At 46.0% G+C, this 6,526-nt stretch overlaps 1 pseudogene; it reads left to right on the top strand.

Annotated features, from left to right (window-relative positions):
• The first annotated feature begins 1,962 nt into the window (after positions 1 to 1,962).
• Positions 1,963 to 4,079, top strand: LOC119279320 (annotated as a pseudogene).
• Positions 4,080 to 6,526: the final 2,447 nt, after the last annotated feature.

Here is a 6,526-nt window from a genome sequence, read left to right as displayed (position 1 = left end):
AAAGTCACCAAAAAGTTTTGCTGCATTTGGACTCCGTTTGGTATTGACTTTCTGCGAAGTAAAAAACAAGCAAAAAACAACAACTGGCAATGGGCACTATGTCGATAGGTTAGTCCAAAAAAATTGATATAAAGTTGCTATAAAATGATTGTAAAACTTTCAAGAATGATAATATAACAGCATGGAACAATCAAAAAAATATAGATATGTTGGAGATGTATCAAACCCCAATCTATGTAGCATTCAAAAACAAATCTAATAATCATGAGTAGCCTTTAAGCATAGAGATCCCTATCTCTCATTAAGATCTGTCTAACATTGTTGCAACGAATGTAATACAAAAAAACCCATCCCCCCATACAGAAAACCCCATCCCTCAAACCAACTACTCTAACCATCTGTACTACCCTACGAATCACAATCCAACCAATAAAACTAACTCTACAATCTAAATATTGCAACTAGGGTACAAGCAAATGGAAGTACCTCCTGTAGCACCTTTTCCTCGCTAGGCTGCGCATCTGGATGGACTGCGGTGCTCGACACCGTCACCTTCAGCTCCGGCAGCGCCGAGGCGGAGCTCGCTACCTCCTTCTCCAAATCCATAGCCGCAACAGCAGTTGCGAGTTTCCCCGCACCACCGTGGACGCCGCCAACGTCCTGCACTGCATCTGCCGCGGTCACTGCGCCCTGCAGATCTCCGGCCGCTGCGCCGACGTCGCCACGAGCGTCTGCCATTGGTATGAGGGAGGAAATGAAGGTGAGGGAGAGGATGCGGTGGGGGAGAGCGAGACGGTGCGGTGGAGGAGAGCGAGACGACGCGGTGGGGGAGAGAGAGATGATGCAGCAGGGAGGAGATTTGGGGGAAAATGGTAGGGGCGATGTGCCCGTAGGTGGTTCCGCCTCTTATACGATGGGATGTTTTTGGCATGTTCCATGGACACGTGCTACCTCACGACCGCGGTCAGTTGCATGCAAAAACGAAATGCCTACACGGCCCCACTAGTCAGAGTTAACGGTCAAGCCATTGACCCGACGACAACGCCCAGTTTGCTCATTTGTGAGAGTTTTAGACAAGGGAACGGGGAAAAGTGAGCAAAAGTTAAGAGCGTGGGAATGAATGAGTACAGCTAAGAAACCAGGGGCACGGATGTAAAAGTCCCTTTAATATAAGATAAGCAATTATTATTGTACGCTACATGGCAAAATATCACTGCAGATGGTCTTTTTGTTAATTTTCCGTTTTTATTTTTGTTTTGGGCGAGGTGGCCCAGAAAGGTCTTTTCTGGCGTCAGCTGTTCGGGCTGGAGGATGATTCCATCGAATGAAATTGTTACACCGAACCTTTCATTCGGCCTGGGAAGCTCCCAGACTGAACATCAGGTTCATGAGAGTTGGCGTGTGATACTCAAAAAAAAAAAAAAGAATGAGAGTTGGCGTGTGTGTTGTTGTAATCTGAGTAGAGTAGATTGAGACGATACAATTTTGCTAAATCTCAGTCGATTGAGAATTGATTATGTCTTAGTTGATTTTATATTTGTGATATCTTACGTTTAGATCTGTGCAAAATTTTCTTTTTAAATTTTCTTTTATCTAACGTACATGTTATGTCACCTGACTGATACTTGGTTTAGCCATGCCCATTGACATAACTATAGGAGGAAATCCCACATCTATGTTTTTTTACGGGATAACTAGCTAACGATAGAGGATCCCGTCAACCAACTCATCTCCTGGGCCGTATATATGTGCCGTTCCTGCATCAAACATACACTTCATCGGATCCAAATTTTTTGGGTCCTAGCTAGCATATATCGGATCCAGACCAGAGGCGATCGGGATCAAAATCAATACGACAAACAAGGAAGAAATCGATATAAAGCCCCGATGGCTCGTCCGTGTACGTGATCGCCCGAGCAAGCAAGCAATTGATCTGCTAGCAGTAGCAGCCGGGAGCCGGCCATGGCGTCCACGCCTTTGAACAAGACGGCGTCCACGCACAGGTCGACGTTAGTCCGAGGCAAGCACCAGTTTCACATCGTCGGCTACAGCGAGCGGAAGGCTCTCGCCAGCGTGAGCGCCAGAAACAGCAACTCCTCCGTCGTCAGGTCCGGCGACTTCGAGGCCGGAGGATGCACCTGGGCCATCAGTTGTCGCTTCAGGAAACACGGACTGGCGTCCATCTCCCTGGAGCTGGTCAGCGGTAAGTACGCCGCCACCGCCATGGCAAGCTTGAGGATCGAAGACCCACTTCACCGGTGGCCTGCGGCCTGCCGCAGTATGGCGAAGCCCGGGCACCAACACCTTCCCCGCTTCGCCGGCAACAACAAGCAGGAGTTGGAAGCTGTCGGTCCCCGAGGCGTTCTTCCATGGCCAAGAGGAGCGGTACGTGGTAGATGACCGCCTCACCATGCTCTGCGTCGTCCATGTCCTCCGGCTGGACGTCACCCTCCCAAATACCAGGAGCTGCTTCATCTCCGCCGTGCCGCCGCCAACCATCTCCGGAGACCTCCTCATGCTTCTTTTTGCGTCGATGTCTAAATCGGAGTCCGTGAAGCACGTCATGAGGCCGGACGTGACGTTCATCGTGGAGCAGACCGAGATCCATGCACACAAGCTTGTCCTCTCCGTGCGGTCACCAGTTTTCGCGGCGGAGTTTCGATGGCACATGGATGAGAGTATCATAATCAGGGTCGACGACGACGACGGCATGAGCGCCTCCACTTTCAGGGCCATGCTTCGCTTCATCTACACCGACGAGCTGCCCGTCAAACCAAACAACGACCGCATGATACTAAAAAGCGAAGATAAACATGCGGCATGGCGCTACGAGGCCATGGTGCGCGACCTGCTGGTAGCCGCCGATCGGTATGACTTACAGAGGCTAAGGCTCTTGTGCGAGAAGGTACTGGCTGAGGGCATGGACGATAAGTCTGTCATACCTACATTGATGGTGGTGCACGGTAGGTACAATTGTCGGCAGCTCGAGGATTTATGCATCAAGTATATAGCATCGCATCCTAATGTTTACAGTGCCCTGAAGGCAACCGAGGAGTATAACCAGATCAAGAATAGTTGCTGCTCTTTCCTACTCGAAGTCACCGACAAAGTAGACACGATCAATATGGCTCCAAACTGAAGCTCCAACAAAAGAAAGCGAAATGCTGGCTTGCCAGATCAGGTGGTAGTCCACGGCTCACACAAGTTTACGATCCCCTACTTTAGGGCTGTCCAGAGGAGCCTGCTTCCTGTTGGTGAAAATACCATCTGTTCCGGCCTTTTTCAGGTTGGCGGCTACAACTGGCAGCTATGGTTATACCCATCCAATTCTTTGGCATTCGTTGTGTATCTCTGTTTGGTGAGGAGTAGTTGTGAAACTTCCCCTGTAACTACGTCAATTGGCTTCAAGATAGATGACCCTTGTGGCAAGCCGTTGCCGCCGATAACAATGGTAGAAGAAATTTTTACCAATGCAGAAAATTTCAGGCTTGCAGAGTTCACCCTCATGAAATCAACCAACTCCTCACATGAGGACTCCCTCACTGTACACTGCCATCTCAATGTCACCAAGGAGGCTGCTTGCACTAGTTCTAGCACCATCGGATGCCGGAGTCACGGTCGTTGTGCCTCCACCCTACATCGGTTTGCACCTTGAGCAGTTGTTGGTGAGTGGGAAAAGGTCCAATGTGAGGTTCCTGGTTGAGGGCTGCGACATCCGCGCTCACGGGCTCGTAATCGCGGCTCGATCACCGATCCTATACCAAGTGGTTGAAGCGGCGGCGGCTAAGGAGGACGACCATCATATCGTATGGGTCAACGACATGAAGGCAGCGGTTTTCAGGTCTGTTCTCCACTTCATCTACACCGACAAGCTACCCTCTACAGATAACCCAGTCCTTCCTGTTGAAGACATGCTTGCGGCAGCCTGCCAATTCCGTCTTGGGGGGTTGAAGATTGTGTGCGAGAACTTTTTGGCTGACCACATCTCGAATAAGAATGCATTGTACACGTTGAAACTGGCGCACCGTCACCACTGCTTGGAGCAAGAAAAATACTGCGTCAAGTTCATCTCGAGATGACCAAACTGTGATGAGAAAGAGATGTTCCGGCTAAATAAAATCTATATGATTTTTTGGTCAACTCTATTACCATACATTGACTGATTTGTTTGTTATCTCGGTAGTTCTCTTCTCTCAGCATCTTCTTATTCTTAGTGTTCAGGAGATTTTTAAGCCCCAATGGTTCTGGCCTTCTGGGGCTTTTGGGGGATTTGGTGAATCCCTTCTCTTCACCAAATCCCCTTCTCCCCCCAAACCCCTTCCCCATCTATAATACTCGAGTGTTTGCTACGCAGGGAGAGATTTGCTTCATCTTTGTTTCAACATGTAAATGACTAAGGGCTCTCATAACATACAATTTCATTCCAACATAGCACACACCGGGTGATAAAAATCCAATCTTTACTACGACAGGAACAACCATATAATACATCAACTACTACTGGAATCAATAGAAACATAATGTTTAATCGCTCAAAGGGCATACGAACCAAGAGCATCAAAGGCAAGCATGAATCATGATGCAACAGCACCACCCATTTGCTTAACAACAACACAATCTACTCAACTACTGCTTCGAATTCTAGAGTGTTAGATTGTCAATAAACCGACGCCATGAGCCATTGTTCTTACCTGCTAGTGACTGGACGTCTGTAACCACCCCTGAAAATGCAAAAAGAAAGGGCATCGGTTTTGTGATGACGCTGACACAAATGCATCACTTCTTCAGTTCCATTGCCTCCCTGAGAGAAGCATGTCGATCAGAACATCAAGCATACAAATAACTCAGGTAGCTCAATTAGTCAGTTCGACAAAGGCAACTATCTTGATCTATATATGTATATTTAGGGTTTAGGGTTTAGGGTTGCACATATGGAGATGGAGTACATTTCTTTTTATCATAGTAGTGGTAGAATACAAAATGGGGGTTCACTTTCTAACAAAACTGCTCGGGTTATTTGTATGTATCTTTGCTCATAATATTGCACATGCACATTTTTTTATATCTATCTTGGACTGGTAGAGCTAATTAACCGAATTAATTAGCAGAAGCTAAGATAAACTAGTCCTTTTTATAATAGTACCGTGTACTGACTGGACTATGCTCATAGTAATTGTACATGATCTCAAGGCTCAGAACAGTGCCATGTACTGATTGGATTAATTATCATATACTCCCTCTGTAAACTAATATAAGACTTTTAGAGGGACATAGTTCTCAGCTGATGCTGGTTGGTTCCTAGTCAAATTTAACTAATTAGCTTGCTACCCAAAAAAGGAGATTAAACAATAACTGTATTTTGACTGTAAGATCATGTCAGAATTGCATGTGTGATCAGAAATAGCAGGTAATATGTACAAGCAGGAAACTCACAGCAATACCTTTTTTTAGACAAAGCCTATTAGCACTTCATTGCAATATAGAAAGGTTTACATCTTTGATTACGTGCGATAAAAGGAAATCTGGGGGTTCATCCTCCCATGACAGGAAAATCTTTGAGTCATACGCATGTCTTGCAAGGATGTGTGCCAAGTTGTTTGCTTCCCTAAGACAATGAAGAAAACTTGGATTTGGTATATCATGTGCAAGCTGATAGCAGACCGCCAAGATTTGGTGCCCTGATCTCCATCTCTCCCTTGCATGCTTCTATAATTTCAAGACAATCAGATTCCATGGCAACTCTGGAGCAACCCGGGGAAATATCAAGTACTCCCATCCTTGGGGTACTCCCTATGCTCCAAGTCTAAAACATCAATTTTAAATATTTTAAAAATTCTGAAAAAAATTGTGAATATTCACAAGGAATGTGACTAAACCCCCTCAAATTTTCAGGTCCAAACTCGAAATTTACGTTGAGAAACAAAAAAGACAAATTCAAATGTGAATAGTGTAAAATGTTGCTTTTGTCTTTTTATGGCACTATTCCTGCTAGATTTTACATTTTTGTTTCTCAATGTGCATTTAGAATTTGAGCTTGAAATTTTTAGGAGTTGTGGTCACAATCCTTGTAAACATATAAACTTTTTTCAGAATTTTTTGAAACATTTAAAATTGATTTATTTCAAGTTGGAGCATGGAGAGCACCCCAAGCATGGGAGTACTTGATATTTTCCCAGAGCAACCCCTCTCATGAGCTAGTTGTAGGCCTCATCTCAATGCCCTTATAGCAATATTTAATATAGTTTGAGTACCAAAAAACACTGTACACTAGTAGAAATTGGGATATTTGTCCCGGTTCCAGAGGGCCATTAGCCCCGGTTCTGGAACCGGTACTAATGGGTCGAGACTAAAGCGCCTAACACCTTTAGTCCCGGTCGCTTACGAACTGGGACAGATGGTGGTCCATGTGGCTGCTGCGGTGAGCTCAGGCAGGAGGGCCTTTATTCCCGGTTGGTAACACCAACCGGGACCAAATGACATCCACGCGTCAGCAGCTCAGGAGCTGGGGTTTGTTTTTTTGAAGGGG

The sequence above is a fragment of the Triticum dicoccoides genome, chromosome 3B (assembly GCF_002162155.2).
Source record: "Triticum dicoccoides isolate Atlit2015 ecotype Zavitan chromosome 3B, WEW_v2.0, whole genome shotgun sequence".
Taxonomy (NCBI): Eukaryota; Viridiplantae; Streptophyta; class Magnoliopsida; order Poales; family Poaceae; genus Triticum; species Triticum dicoccoides.
Note: the sequence above shows the minus strand (reverse complement) of the source record. Positions and strands in the feature narration are given on the sequence as shown.